The sequence below is a fragment of the Crinia signifera genome, chromosome 6 (assembly GCF_055691185.1).
Source record: "Crinia signifera chromosome 6, ASM5569118v1, whole genome shotgun sequence".
Classification (NCBI taxonomy): Eukaryota; Metazoa; Chordata; class Amphibia; order Anura; family Myobatrachidae; genus Crinia; species Crinia signifera.
In genome coordinates, this window is record NC_139222.1 from 223,308,981 (window position 1) to 223,324,849 (window position 15,869).

Sequence of the window (15,869 nt, forward strand, 5' to 3'; positions counted from 1 at the left end):
ACAAATAGCAGCGGCAGTAGTAGGGGCGGGCGGCGGCGGCTCACAAATGAGTTCCCGGCGGGTGCCGGGTGCGGCGAGTGATGCTGACCTGGCCGGCATGCTGTGATCACAAATAGCAGCGCTGCCGCTGCTGGACGGGATGCACAGTGGCGGCTATTAGATTTTCAAAATACCTGTCAAATGACCGGCCGTTCTGTGATTGGCTCTCATTTGAGGTCATTTGACAGGTATTTTGAAAATCTAATAGCCGCCACTGTGCATCCCGTCCCGCAGCGGCAGCGCTGCTATTTGTGATCACAGCATGCCGGCCAGGCACAACTGCCGCCGCCCGCCCCCACTACTGCCGCTGCCCGCCCCCACTACTGCCGTTGCCCGCCCCAACTACTGCCGCTGCCCGCCCCACTGCTCCTCACCGCCCTGCAGCTCCCCATTTGTTTTACATGTGATAAATCGCAAGCGATTTATCACATGTAAAAACTGGCTCATCAAGTGCCAAATTGTATGTGAGCCTCCCGGGGAGCTGCCGGGCGGCTCACAGGAGAATTGGGTCCGACTTGTCCTAAGGACAAGTCGGCCTAATGTATGGGGGCCTTGACATCGGGTGAGATTTAATAAAATAGGATGAGAGAATCAAAAAGTGAGAGTTTTAATAAGACATCTCAATTTTTTTTAGTGCAAATTAAGTTGTATTGGTATTGAATTGGTAACAATGGTACAAAATAGGTTCAGAATATACGCATATCTCCAGTTTTTTTTAAAGGGGCAATCATTTTCACTCCAAAACCAGTGTGATTTTGCAGTGTAAATGATTGCCGCTTCAAAAAAAACTAGAGATTTCTTACCAAATCTCTCACTTTCTGAATCTCTCACTCTATTAAATCTCACCCATGGCTTCTTGCTAGTCCTAGCCCAGGTCTGCAGCACTTTTGTCTCCGGTGCTGACTAATACCCCTTTTACACTGATAAATATTTACAGAATTATGCACACTCTGGGCAGTATTCAATGAGGCCAATTCGCCATGTTTCATGGCGAATTTGTGCTTTTTTTCACTTTGGAAGGTGATATTTTGTGTCAGAAAGTGAATCACCCTATTCAACGTGCACTTTTCGCAGACGGTGAATAGTGAATGAGGGACAATTCACCGTCTGATACTCTCCGCAACTCGCTGTGGTTTTTCAATGGGTTTTTCAATGCGATTCGCCATGAGTGTATTCAAGGAGAAGATGGCGAATTGCTTTTTAGTGATTTTCGCCGTGTGTCACCGTGTAGCAATCGCCATCTTTTCATGGTGAAGTGGAATGTGAACTTTTAAAATAATGTTGTTGTTTTTTTAAATTTGGTGTAAAAAAATCAGGAATTTTATTATGAGAAGGGGCATGCACATGAATATATATTTAATTAAAAAATATATATATTTTTTTACACATAGCAGCCAGCAGGGGGCCGGGAGCCGAGAGCCGCTCATTACATATTCATATATTCACTGCTCCCGATCATTACATATGCACGAACGGGTGCAGTGAATACCAGGTCCCCTGCTGGCTCTCCCGGGGGGCAGCACCTCCCCCCCACATAGGTTCTGGGGCAGGCAGGGAGACTTCAATCTCCCTGCCTGCCGCTGTCCTCAGGCTCCGCCGCAGGGGTTCATATTCGCCGTCAGGGGCAGCGAGCCCCTGCCTCATTGAATAGTGTGTAAGGGAGGGCTGGCAGCAAGGGCTCCAGCCCTCCGGAACATGGCGAATGTGCAGCAAATCCTAAACAGGATTCGCTGCACATCGCAATTAGGGACATTGAATACTGCCCTCTGAAGGAAGAGGGCGCCCATCGTTCTCACTAGAACTCATATGCTAATGGACCACCCCATGCCCCGCCTTCGCAAGAATGGGTGCGTACACTCAGCGAACAGTTTGTTCATCGTGGTCGCACGCACCCAGCGCATGCGCAGAAATGTGCATGCACAAACAGCCAATATCGGCCAAGTGCGAACGAATGCGGCCCTGCAAATGGACCTGAATAAAGTCCTTAGTGGCCGATTCAGGCCTGCTCGCTGGGCTGTGTGTGTGTGTGTGTTCGGAGTCCAGGGAGCAGGTTAACGCCAGAGCGCTAAATATACAGAAAAGCAGCGCTGGAGTTACAATGAACACAATTAGGGTTGAATGTAAAATACCTTTGGAGGGACTGCATATGATGAGCATCTTGCAAGGAAGATCAGCCTAGCAGTAGCTTTTAAAATGTAATGCAGTGGCGAGAGCCTGTTCTTGGGAAGACCAGTTAGGAGACTATTGCAATATTCAATGCGGGATATAATAAGTGCATGGATAAGAGATTTAGTAGTGTCTTGTGTGAGATACGGTCGTATTTTGGATATGTTTTTTAGATGCATGTAACAGGATTTGGAGACAGATTGAATGTGGGGAAGAAAGGACAGTTCAGAGTCGAGGATGACCCCTAAGCAACGAGCTTGTGGGGTAGGGTAGATTGTTGAACACAATAAAACACTAGGCGTTCCCATGGCCGACCCCCTCCCCGCTGCCCTCTCCCGGCCCACCCTGTCCCGACCCTTGCCAACAGCTCGGTGCCTATTTAAGTTGCCAAAGCCATATGAAAAGGGGAGCTGCACATCCGCATACTCCCAAACATCGAAATGGGGACAAACTCAGCCCCGTCCTGATGAATTCTAATGACTCTTAGGGAAAAAGGGAAGGGATGGTGACCGGTGCACAAGTGGTTGAAAATATATCTATTAGAAAGAAATGTAAGATTCCACAATAGCAAGTAAGTTTAGGGAGAAGGTTAAACTCCCTGGTTTTAAACAATTTTTCTAGTGGAGGTGCACCCTGGAGAGTAAAATAGGTTACTGGAGGGAAAAGAGAAAAGACTCTCTCTTTGTTGGGGCACTCTTTATCAGTTATAGTTTAAATGGTAATATGGTAATATCACATGGATGGAAGGTGAGTGAACCACACAACTCACTTGCCACTATGCTGCCATGAAGGCATCAGACTATAAATACTAGAAAACAATGTGTTCAGGAGAGCAGAGCTGGAGCGCCCTAAAGCGGGGCTCCCTCTTTGTCCTGTTTGTGAAAAAGGTTAAATTGATTAAAATATAGCTTTTATTGATCAATTATAAAAAATATACTAGACAAACATGTAAACAGGACATAGACATATATACAAATAGACAAACATGTATGCAACAGTATATATATATATATATATATATATCTCCGCGTATATAGCCAAATATAACCTGAGGGAGCTACGTCCCACAAGCTACTATGTTCCTCAGGTCTGGTATGAGGAGGGCATATATATCCACAATTCAGTTGATCTGGTACCAGAATTAAACACAAACAACAGTTATTGCTAAAGTATTGCCACTATGTGTAGCTCCGTGTATATAGCAAAATAGAGCCTGGATACGGTTGGAGCTGGGAGAGAAGGTGTATCGAGTGTTGGATCCCCTTGACAAGGTTGCCCACACTCACACTCTGTCTCAGCACCTACTTCGTCCCTTAGGTCTGGTTTAACTAGAGACCAGTATCCAAGGGATAGTGTGTATAATGTTCTTTACACATTCAAACAAATGTTGCAATTTTTTGCAACAAAATTACTGACACAGTTAATCCTAGATAGGAAGGAGTGTGCCCATCATATATACACACAAAGTTCCTCTTTTACATTAATGGTCCTGTCACTGCCACGGATAGTATATACATCCACAATTGAAATGTTCTGGTACCAGTATTCAACACATTCAATAGCTGTTGCTAAGGTATTGTAGCTAAAATTCTAACACCATAGGAAAAAGAATGTGTTAGTTAATTCTCTTATGCATGGAATCTTCCTTAGCATATTATGGTCCTGTTGCTGCCACGGAGGGCATAGAAATCAGCTAAAAATTCTATATCCAATATACAATATAGCAGAGCGGTCAGTATATGTAACAGGAATATGCACACTTTGTGTTAATTAATTCTCAATGCATGGAATCTTCCTTTGCATATTGTGGTCCTGTTGCTGCCACGGAGGGCATAAAAACTGAAAATTCAAAAATCCACTGAAAATTCTATATCCAATATACAGTGCAGCAGAACAGTTAGTATATGTAACAGAAATATGCACACTTTAGAGGGTATCAGTACATGGTATCCACTAATGTTTGTCTTATTGACTGTATACTTTTTAACCCCCTGCTCAACCAAGGGGACCCTGGGTCAAATGGGGGGGTGGTATAGTGATGTGCCACTTTCTTTAGGTGTCACCTGTTACTATTTCGGGATAGGGTAAACCAAGATAAAGAATAGTATAAGGAATAGTCTGATGATCCCTTGGGGTTGTAGTGAGGTACTCCCAAACCGACTTTATATACCCGAGCAAAAAAGGTTGTGGGGCCTGGTCTCAACGGAGAAGGTCTCCCTTTCCGTCAGGCAAGTCCCTCGTCCAATGGTCAAGCTGCCACCTAGGTGGGCTTTTGTGGGTATTGTGGGGGAATACCTCCCCCTGGGGTTCTCAGGGAAAGTGCAGATGGCTCAGCGGGCCCTTGGGTGCCAGGCGGCTGCTGCCCAGCTTTATATACCTCTCCGTCAGGATGGAATTAATACATAGTTTTCTGAAGAGGTCTCCCTTCTTCAAAAAGTGCTTTCTACACCACTGACTGGCTGCCACCCGTTTTGTCCGGGTGGGCCCTTAGGGTATGGCGGGTGAGCGGGCCTGTGTGCACATAAAGGGGGTTCCTAGCTAAGGAGCCAATAAGAGGGGGTACTGCTGCCCAGTGATGTCCCTGTGCCCTCCTGTCTAGAAAAAAATTCCAACACAGGGTGGTTTTTAAGGATCGATTCTGGGTGAGTGGCCCCCGAAGCAGGGAGAGAACCCAGAACGGGGCTTAGGAGTAGTGTCGGGTTGTATGCTGCTGTCCTCCACATGTAACTGAGTACAGAGGTGGGGGGTGAGCGATACTGGATAGAGGATCCCGACAGAAAAGGTAAGTTGTAAAGAGAGATTGGGGAAATGATGGTCCCGATGTCGACAGGGGCTGCGGGAGTTGACAAAGTGTAACACCCAGAGTTTTGGCAGGTACTCCCACTAATACTGTTGCTGTGTATCCCAGTGGTGAGCAGCGGGTGGGGGGTGCACTGAGAGTGACTGCGTGGCCTGGTTGTTGGGCATATACTGGCGGTGCTAATGTGTCGGCATCTGTTTGCAAGCGGGACCTGTCACCTGCCGGCAAAAGGAGGGTACCTATGCGTGCGCTGCTGCGCCTGTGATCTCCTGCACCGTCTAAAGTGTCCCCGCCGCTGGTTTACCTCTATGTAGGCATCCTTGCGGTCGGAGCACCGCTGCTGCCCACTGTAGGCACCGGCAGTCTGTTCCCGTCTACTGTGTGTGCGGGTGAGTGCGTCTTACCCGGAGAGGTTAAGACGCTGCTAGCTGTTACTGCTGCTGTGTGGAGGCGCGCTGTAAGGGCGTCACTCCGCTATTACCAACGATCGTTTCACCTGGGGTCAGGCTTCTTCAGGGTCAGTGTATGACTGTGTGGGGCGTGTGTCCGCCTTTTAACTGGTCTGCATGCTGTCTATTAGCGTTAATTGATTCTGATTGAGCACTGCTGTTAGGTATTAGGGCGTTCATGTTCAGATATCTGGGCTGTGATCCTCTTAGGGTTAAGCGGGCTTGTACATAACCAATATGAAAGATTTGCAGGTTAAGGATTCAAGAAATGGGAACGACAAATGTGTACAATAAGTACATATTATGTATACATATGGAAATGCGAACAGAAACAAGTAAGGAGAGAGAAATAGTTTATTACTAGTGAGGGAGAGAGAGAGAGCGTAGCGAGGGCTAGAGTATTGTGCCCTCTAATATCATGTGCTCGCTAGGCAGATTACATAGAAGGCACTATAGCACCTTTGAGATGAGTCGAGATCTTGGGTGTGCCTGCAGGACCTTGTAGTGTCCTGAATCAGGCATATCACAGGTGTCCCCCGGAGAATGGAGGCGCTAATATCTGGATCTTATAGAGGTGCAAGAAAGGTAACTTAGAAGTCATGGGGAGAGAGGGGCTAATGAAATAAATAGCAGTACCCTGGAGAGAGGCCATGGGAGAAGGAAAAGAGGGGGCGGAAAAAGAAAGGGGGAACGGGGTTCTGTTATAGGGAAGGGGCGGTTTCATGTTAGTGGAGTAGGTCTGACTTAATTCAAGTTGATGATGTGATCGCATAGTGTCTACCTTGACATACTGTGGCGGACCTCTGTTGCGTCCATGAACATGTCGACACTGCGAGATGTCCAATCTAGGGACATATTAAGCCAGTCTTGCAGTCATGATATGAGTGCTTGACTGAAAAGTGGGGAAGAAGTAAGGTGCTGGTGGTCCAAAAGGAACTGGTGATAAAAAAAAAGCAGGGGGTTAAAAAGTATACAGTCAATAAGACAAACATTAGTGGATACCATGTACTGATACCCTCTAAAGTGTGCATATTTCTGTTACATATACTAACTGTTCTGCTGCACTGTATATTGGATATAGAATTTTCAGTGGATTTTTGAATTTTCAGTTTTTATGCCCTCCGTGGCAGCAACAGGACCACAATATGCAAAGGAAGATTCCATGCATTGAGAATTAATTAACACAAAGTGTGCATATTCCTGTTACATATACTGACCGCTCTGCTATATTGTATATTGGATATAGAATTTTTAGCTGATTTCTATGCCCTCCGTGGCAGCAACAGGACCATAATATGCTAAGGAAGATTCCATGCATAAGAGAATTAACTAACACATTCTTTTTCCTATGGTGTTAGAATTTTAGCTACAATACCTTAGCAACAGCTATTGAATGTGTTGAATACTGGTACCAGAACATTTCAATTGTGGATGTATATACTATCCGTGGCAGTGACAGGACCATTAATGTAAAAGAGGAACTTTGTGTGTATATATGATGGGCACATTCCTTCCTATCTAGGATTAACTGTGTCAGTAATTTTGTTGCAAAAAATTGCAACATTTGTTTGAATGTGTAAAGAACATTATACACACTATCCCTTGGATCAGGGGCGGATTGGGGACCAAAAGTGGCCCTGGAAAATTTCTGGAAGTGGCCTCATGTGGGCAGCACCTAATCAAAATGGGCAGGGCCAGCATAACAGTAGGCGGGGTTACTACATCAGTATACCTGCGAACTTGAAGCTGAAAGATGCACGTGTTTATACCTAGTCACGGGTGTTGCACAGAACCAAATAATTCAGCCGCGGACACTGCAGGAAACAGGGCTGATTACTTTGAATACATACAGTATACTTAAACATATGTATATGAAGTTTTCAGCCCATGTATAATTCTGAACAATGGGAGGAGGGAGAGCACCTCTCAGAGAGGGGGAACATGTTTATGAGCTCACCTCCTAAAGCCTTAAGGGGCGTACACATGGGGCGATTTCATACCCTTTTCTAAGGTATCTGACTAGACCACCTTCGCTTGCCACAACTTTACTAAAGGTAATAGATGGTGGCGTGGACACAGGATGGTAGAGGCGTGGACCCAGGGTGGTGGCGTGGTACACTGAGTGGCGCTGCTTTATCTATATCAAATTCCTTTGCCCCTAAAGGTGGTGAAAAAAACCTTTACATTGGCACCCTCTCATACTTTATAAAGGGACCGCGCACACAAAAAAAGATGTGTGGTCTCACAAGGAAGGGACGTGGCCACACAATAGTACACTCGTTTCAAATTACGCCGCACAGTACACCATATTATTCACATTATATAGCACCAGTGCCATAATTAGACATTTTGTTGCCCTGTGCCAGAAAGTGAATTTGTCATTGCCCCACTACCACAGCGCGAACTGGGAGAAGGGGCGTGGCAACGTGACAGTACCAATAACACCGTAATGCCCATTACACTTTATGGCACACATGGTACTGCCACACAGTACTGCCTATTTCACATTATGCCACACACCCTAATTCCCCTTATACAATATGCTGCACACTTTAATGCCCATATGACATTATGCTATGTGTAATGCCCCAAGTACTCCTGCTTATACACATAATGCCACCAGTAGTGTCCCTTACACAATGGCCAGAGAAGTGCCCAATGCATTATGTCCTGTCCAGCCCTGAGCCCAGCAGAGCCTGAATTGAGGCACTGAATTGATTTTCAAATATGGCACCAGCTTTTGAGCCAATCAGAGGTCTCAGTCCAACAGCCAATCAATAACTGCAGCTGCTGGACCACATGATGTACCCACAGTGCAAAAGGGGAAGGCACCACTGGCACACACCTAGTTATTGCCCTGCACAGCACCTAGTGCCCCTTATTCACATTACGCTTCACTTTAGTGCCCATTACACAAAATGTCCACAGTAGTAGTGTTGCTTATACATAATGCCCACTGTTGTCCTCAGTAGTATTGCTGTCTATACGTGACGCCCACACCAGTTGCTGAAAGTCTTAGCGCTGGTTTTACGTAACACCCACACCAGCTGCCGACAGTAGTAGCCCTGATGATGCTTAATGCCCACACCAGTTGCCGACAGTAGTAGCGCTGATTTTAGCTAATGCCCACACCAGTTGCCGACAGTAGTAGTGCTGCTTTTAATTAATGCCCACACCAGATGCAGACAGTAGTAGCGCTTCTTATACCTAATGCCCACACCAGATGCCGACAGTAGTAGCGCTTCTTATACCTAATGCCCACACCAGTTGTAGACAGTAGTAGCGCTTCTTATACCAATGCCCACATCAGTTGCAGACAGTTGTAGCGCTTCTTATACCTCATGCCCACACCAGTTGCTGACAGTAGTAGCGCTTCTTATACCTAATGCCCACACCAGATGCAGACAGTAGCACTGCTTATATGTAACGCCCACACCAGCTGACAACAGTAGTATCGCTGCCTGTACGTAACGCCCACACCAGTTGCTGAAAGTCTTAGCGCTGGTTTTACGTAACACCCACACCAGCTGCCGACAGTAGTAGCCCTGATGATGCTTAATGCCCACACCAGTTGCCGACAGTAGTAGCGCTGATTTTAGCTAATGCCCACACCAGTTGCCGACAGTAGTAGTGCTGCTTTTAATTAATGCCCACACCAGATGCAGACAGTAGTAGCGCTTCTTATGCCTAATGCCCACACCAGATGCCGACAGTAGTAGCGCTTCTTATACCTAATGCCCACACCAGTTGTAGACAGTAGTAGCGCTTCTTATACCAATGCCCACATCAGTTGCAGACAGTTGTAGCGCTTCTTATACCTCATGCCCACACCAGTTGCTGACAGTAGTAGCGCTTCTTATACCTAATGCCCACACCAGATGCAGACAGTAGCACTGCTTATATGTAACGCCCACACCAGCTGACAACAGTAGTATCGCTGCCTATATGTAACGCCCACACCAGCTGACGACAGTAGTATCGCTGCCTATAACGCCCACACCAGTTGCCAACAGTAGCAGCACTGCCTATATGTAACGCCCACACCAGTTGCCAACAGTAGTAGCACTGCCTATTTGTAACTCCCACACCAGCTGCCGACAGTAGTATCGCTGCCTATACATAACGCCCACACCAGTTGCCGACAGTAGTAGCGCTGTCTATACATAATGTCCACACCAGCTGCGGACAGTAGTAGCGCTGCCTATACATAATGTCCACACCAGCTGCCGACAGTACTACGCTGCTTTTACAGATGGAGCCAGCCTCATTGTTGCTGCTGGCGTGCTGGCCCGCCAGCATACATGGACACACAATGTCTTGGACGCTCGCATGTCCATGGGCCGGGTATGGGGCGAGCAAGCATAAGAGACACACACATGGCAGAATCCCCAGCGCACCGCGATGATTGGTGTGCGGGGGACAGGTACAATGAGGATGGCTCCACCTGGACATAGTTTGGTGACAGTAATACTCCCTCTCACACACTTTTTTTTTTTACCTTAAAATCTGTGGCAGCTCAGCCTCTCCTTTCATCAGCCTTGCTGTGCTCCGATGTAGCTCCGCCCCCTCATCCCGTTTGTCTCCGCCCATCCGTCCGTGTAGCTCCGCCCCCTATTCAGTGTCTGCTGGCCTGACACTGATGTAGTTAAAGGGGTTTGGACATGGGAGCTGGGAAGGAGCTTCAGGAAGCTGGCGCTGCTGCCTGTAGTCAGTGTGACAGGCAGCAGCAGCCACTGAGGACAGACAGCAGCTGCAGCAACAGGGAAGGGGGGAATGGGGCTCCTCTCTTCTCCTGCGCTTCTGACTCCGTGTCCACTGGGCTCTTGGATCCTCCTGCGGCACCCCCCCCCCCTCAGGGAGGCGGGGCTAGCGCCGCTCGGAGAGAGCCAGGCTCAGGCTCGCAGAGAGAACAGTGGGTGGGAGGAGTCACCAGCAGTGCCAGACCAGTGACAGTCGGAGGGCCTGGCACATGGTGACTATACTACTGGGCTGAGCCGGCTGACACTAGTAGCTCAGCCTCAGCGGCAGATCCTGAGGTGAGCTCAGCTGTAAGTTGTATGCTATGCTGTCACTCACTGTGTGCTCACTGCTGCCCCTGCTGCCTGCAATTTTAAATTCGGCCTCAGTAGCATCGGCCTCCCGGGAAAGTTCCCGGTAATTATAATGGCCAATCCGCCCCTGCCTTGGATACTGGTCTCTAGTTAAACCAGACCTAAGGGACGAAGTAGGTGCTGAGACAGAGTGTGAGTGTGGGCAACCTTGTCAAGGGGATCCAACACTCGATACACCTTCTCTCCCAGCTCCAACCGTATCCAGGCTCTATTTTGCTATATACACGGAGCTACACATAGTGGCAATACTTTAGCAATAACTGTTGTTTGTGTTTAATTCTGGTACCAGATCAACTGAATTGTGGATATATATGCCCTCCTCATACCAGACCTGAGGAACATAGTAGCTTGTGGGACGTAGCTCCCTCAGGTTATATTTGGCTATATACGCGGAGATATATATATATATATATATATATATATATACTGTTGCATACATGTTTGTCTATTTGTATATATGTCTATGTCCTGTTTACATGTTTGTCTAGTATATTTTTTATAATTGATCAATAAAAGCTATATTTTAATCAATTTAACCTTTTTCACAAACAGGACAAAGAGGGAGCCCCGCTTTAGGGCGCTCCAGCTCTGCTCTCCTGAACACATTGTTTTCTAGTATTTATAGTCTGATGCCTTCATGGCAGCATAGTGGCAAGTGAGTTGTGTGGTTCACTCACCTTCCATCCATGTGATATTACCATATTACCATTTAAACTATAACTGATAAAGAGTGCCCCAACAAAGAGAGAGTCTTTTCTCTTTTCCCTCCAGAATTCTAATGACTCCCATTGTGCATAAGATAGTGCTCCCCAGGAGCATGCACCAATTATTGAGCATTAACAGCAGTCTGGTGGTATCTTTTGTGTAGCTTCAGGATAATGCTTGGTTGGAGTTAAGCATCAAATCATAGAGAAACAAGTGAATATAAAGATCATCTAGGTAGGATGAAAGTTTTTGCCGGGAAATCATGGATCGCGTGAAATTAAATCTGCTGCGGGGGGAATTACAGGGGGGGCTGCTGGTATCTGGGAGGGTTTTTTGGTATGCAGGAAAACCTGCACGCCGGGTTACCGCTGTGGGGGGTATTACCAATGGGGTTCTTAGCGCATCCCCCCCGCACGGCCCCACGCCACTCCCCCCTCACCTGTGTCTGAACAGCCTCCTGGTGTGCTACCTGGACCAGTGATCTCCTCCTCCCTAGCCCCTTACTTGAAGGAAGGAGTGGGGAGAGCTGCCAGGGACCCACTCATCCCCTGCCGGCTGCTTCGAGAAGGGCAGCTTTTATTGCAAGAGCTGCCATTTGTGATACTAATCGCATATGTTAGAGCATATGCGATTAGTATCGATACGGTAGCCGGCAAAGGGGGGTGGTAAGGGGAGGTGGATATTAGTGCATCTCACCCTAGGTCACTGTGTGGGCCTTTATGTTTATATGTCACTGTGTTGCCTTCAGCCAGTCAACTTAAGCATGGAAGGGCAACGACCATTCCTTCGGTAACCAATGTCTGGTCATGTAGGTTGCAAAAGTGAGGTGTAAGGTAATTGTTTTCCTGCTAGACCACACACCTTAACTAGACCACGCCCCTTATATTAAGCCACACACCTTTTTGTGGTGTGCAATTTCTTCGCTAACAAGTAATGGCCCTTATTCTGATCGCTTCGCTTGGACAGGAATTCAGACAGTATTCCGATGTTGTGCATATACGCATGCGCAAAACCATTTCTGCGCATGTCTATATCACTAGACCACTTGTACATAGGTGAGCGCTTTCCACAACATTCGATGGTCATTGACCATCGAATAATGGGGGAGGGGGGGTTCTCACAGGCATCCAAATGGATGTTCACATAAAACATCCATTCGCATGCGTCCGGCCGAATTCAGCATGCGAATGGGCGGCACTGGTGATCTATTCGCTAGGCAGGGTTTGGTACATTCACTTTGGCCCTTGCACGGGTCCGAGCGAAGTGATCAGAATAAGGCCCAATGTAGGGGGGCATTTTAACATTTTTGCAATCCCTGACCATACCTTCCAACTGTCCCGTTATTTGTGACTCTGCATCTTAGCATCTCTGCAGTACACGGAGGGGGCTGGACGCTGCCCAGTTGTTACTGGAGCACTGGGCATGCCCCAAAAATTATGTAAAATGGGGTTGCGATGCTAGCCCACGTCCCATCTACCAGAGGCCACACTCCTTAGCCCCACCTCTTTCCTGGGATGGTCACTCCTTTTGATGCAGCAGGTCCCGACTTCACAGGGACAGAAGTTGGAAGGTATGATATACTTGTCCTAAATGCCTTCTATTGAACATAGTTTTCTTGTTTTTGCTCATTCATGTATTCTGTTATGTGCTGTGAAACCCTTGTTGCACCATATACATAAATGTTGTTGTTATTATTATTATTAATAATAATAATAATAATAATAATAATTACAAATCTGTGTTTGACTAATGGTGTGTACACACGGCAAATACTGCCGTGAGATGCGAGTCCCGACGCGATCAGATCGCATCGGGACTCGCATCTCACAGCATGCTAGAGGGGCACAATTTAGACTATATAGTGCAGATTTGCACTATATAGTCTTGCCTGCCCTCTCTATCTGTCTGCCGATATGCGTTCACACGGGAGCGTGCATCGGCAGCGCATCGGGCTCGCCAACCCTAAAAAAACATGCAATTTGAATGCGATTGGGCTTGCGATGTTCCCTAAAGCGGGAACATCGGAAGCCAAATCTTACCGTCTGTACACACCATACGTCCTGTACCACAATAGAATCACTCTGATTGCTTAGATTTGGGGGCCCATTTATCAAAAAGTGATAACTTGTGTGTGATAAAATTTGTTGTATATGATAAATAGTGGTCCAGTAAATCAGCTCCTAACTGCAATTTTTAAATACATTACATGACATGACCTATATATATGACAGTTAGATGCTGAATGGCTAGAACACAATGGGGGAAATACTGCTTTCACATTGCCTAAACTTTTAAGACCCGGTATTTTGAAACGGTATTTAAAACGGGTCTGAGCCACTAAACCCCTTTCACGTTGCAGGTGAAAGCCGGTATATTACCGTTTTAAACCCGTTTCCACCGCACATAAATACCGGGTCTCAAGCAGGTTTGCAGCTTGAAAGCAGCTAGGAGAGCAGGACAGAGATTAGCTATAAGACAGCGTAGTGCATATTTAATGAGCGGGTCACACTCATTACATACGTGCTTATGAATGAGCCGCTCATTACATATGTGCATATGTAATTAGTGCATATGTAAATTATCTACTGTATATGCTCATTTGGGTTCTTAGTGCACCACAATGAAAAGATCATTCATTTTTTTCCCCTGCCTTTGCTGGTATATTGTAGATAAGTGTTCATTCTGGTAGTGCCAATATGCCATTTACGACACGGAGTGGCAAGGAATGGCTAAGGCCATGGCCTAAATGTATGACTAGTGGTTCAGCTTCACACGACGATCCTCCTCTCCCCCCACCCTATAGTAAATTTAAGAGAGTTAAGCTGTCATCGACAAAAACACAGCAAACAACTCTGCCTTCTAAAGACATTTTATCACAAATCCTCAATTAGAGTCCAAGGGTGTCAGTGGTTGTGATGCCGGACCTTCCCATCACTGTACAGGAAGAGGTGGCTCCTTCCACCAGCATGCATCTCCTGACTGTGTACCCTGGATCCTAAGCACTAGATCTGATCCATCAGTAACTTTCTAAATTTCCTACAATTGTTTTTAATTGCACATAATACCATGGGTGACATTTAATAGGATGCGATTTGTGATTTTTGGTGAGAATTAGGCAACACAATGGCATTATCGCATTTTTTGCCTAAATTGCCAATTTAATAGTGTGCGCTAAGTACCGTAAATCGCACATTTTGTGCGATAACTTGCACTTTCTCACTTGCCAGTAAAAATTATCATTTTTATTGCATCCAGATGTTTTTGCATAGAAAAGTATACAAATCGCTTATTTAATGGCATGCGCAAACAGAATTTTTGAGGTGTCTAAAAATCACACATTATTCAGACCAGGTTCTGATAGGTGAATTTGTCAGAGACATGCACAGATCATCGCGATCTGTTCATGGTTCTGGTGTAAAAAAAAGAGTTAAAAAAAATGGTGTGGGGTCCCCCTCCTGAGCATAACCAGTCCCGGGCTCAAAGAGCCCTTCCTGGTTTCATAAAATCACGGGGCAAAACAAATAGGGTTCCCCTGGATTTTATAAAACCAGCAGCAGGCTCAAGGGCCAGTCCTGGTTCCCAAAATAAGGGGGACAAAATGAGTAGGGGTCCCCCGTATTTCAAGAACCAGCACCAGGCCCAACTAGCCAGCAGGGTAATGCCACAGCCGGGGGGAGACTTTTTACACAAGTACCCCTGGCCAAAGCATTCATGCCTCTGACCGGTCAGCATGGGCAGGGGTCCTGGGGAAGTGGGGACCCCCCCAAAGAAGGGGTCCCCCCCTCCAGAACTTTCCTGCCCATGCTGAAGCCTGGTACTGACCTTGATGCCCCTGGGCGGTGGGGAGCGAACTGATTATTGTGTAAAAAAAATAGAAAAACTATTGTGTATTGCTGTGGAACTATGAGTCCCAGCAAGCCTGTACCGCATGCAGGGACTTGGAGAACCACAAGTCCCAGCGGGCCCTTTATTGCCCCGCATGCTGGGACTTGTGGTTCTCCAAGTCCCTGCATGCGGTGCAGGCTTGCTGTCCCACAGTAGGACAAATAGTTAAATAGGTACTTGTTTCCTAGCACGGCCACAATCGCGGGCATCGTGTGTCATTTTTAGTGGTATACGACGCGACCGACGCGATGCCCCCGATTTTCCCATTGAAATGCATTGAAAATAGTCAAAATCGCGTCGGTCGCGTCGTATGCGGCTAAAAAAGGCTTAAATGGTCCAGACGCGTTGCCCACGATTTCCCCATAGGAAACAATGTTAAATGGCTCAATGTACCCGCGATGCCCCCGATTTCTCATAGGGAACAATGTTAAATACCTCAATTTCACCAAATCATCATAGGGAACAATGGTAAATGGGCCAGAAAGCCCCAAAAACACCCCAGAACAGTGAAATGTCCCCCCAAAAGTACTTTACGCCACCCCACGATCAACGCGAACCCGAAGCGTGGCGAGCGCAGCGGTACGCGTCCTCCGACCTTTTCATACCCCCACTATCCACGTCGGCGTGGAGTTGAGAATAGAATAGTGTGGCGAGCGTAGCGAGCCACCAAGCCCGAAGCGTGGCGAGGGGACGCGGATACCTTCACAGGTAAAC

At 46.9% G+C, this 15,869-nt stretch overlaps 1 long non-coding RNA gene across 1 annotated transcript in view; it reads left to right on the forward strand.

Annotated features, from left to right (window-relative positions):
• The window catches only part of LOC146009021 (uncharacterized), a 148,675-nt gene that overhangs the window by 785 nt on the left and 132,021 nt on the right, over window positions 1-15,869 (forward strand). The gene's annotated exons all lie outside the window — the stretch shown is intronic.